Below are 724 nucleotides of genomic sequence, written 5' to 3' on the forward strand. Positions count from 1 at the left end.
CAAAAAAAATTTGAGAAAAAAAAAAAAAAAAAAAAAAAAAAAAGCCAAAGGTATAACACTACCTGACTTTAAGTTATACTACAAAGTTATAATAACCAAAACAGCATGGTACTGGCATAAAAATGGACACTCAGACCAATGGAGCAGAATTGAGAATCCAGCTATAATCCCTCAGGCTTACAACCATCTGATATTTGACAAAGGCAACAAAAACACATATCAAGAAAGAGACTGCCTCTTCAGTAGGTGGTACTGAGGAAATTGGACATCCACATGCAGAAGAATGAAACCAGACCTGCACCTTTTGCCATATACCAAAATCAAATAAAAGTGGATTAAAGACTTAAATATAATAATTGAAACTATAAGACTCCTAGAAGAAAACATAGTGGAAACACTTCAGGAAATAGGACTGGGCAAAAGCTTTATGAATAATACCCCAAAAGCAGAAGCAACAGAAGAAAAAGTAAATAAATGGGATTATATCAGACTAAAAAGATTCTGCATAGCAAAGGAAACAATCAATAGAGTGTAAAGACAACCTACAGAATGGGAGAAAGTATTTGTAAACTATACATACAAAAAGAGATTAATATCCAGCGTATACAAGGAACTCAAACAATTATACACTAAAAAAGAAAAACAAGTAATCCAATTAAAAAGATGGGCAAAGGAGCTGAATAGACATTTTTCAAAGGAAGGCATACAAATGGCCAACAGGTAC

Source organism: Galeopterus variegatus, unplaced genomic scaffold (genome assembly GCF_000696425.1).
Source record: "Galeopterus variegatus unplaced genomic scaffold, G_variegatus-3.0.2 Scaffold16697, whole genome shotgun sequence".
NCBI classification, from domain to species: domain Eukaryota; kingdom Metazoa; phylum Chordata; class Mammalia; order Dermoptera; family Cynocephalidae; genus Galeopterus; species Galeopterus variegatus.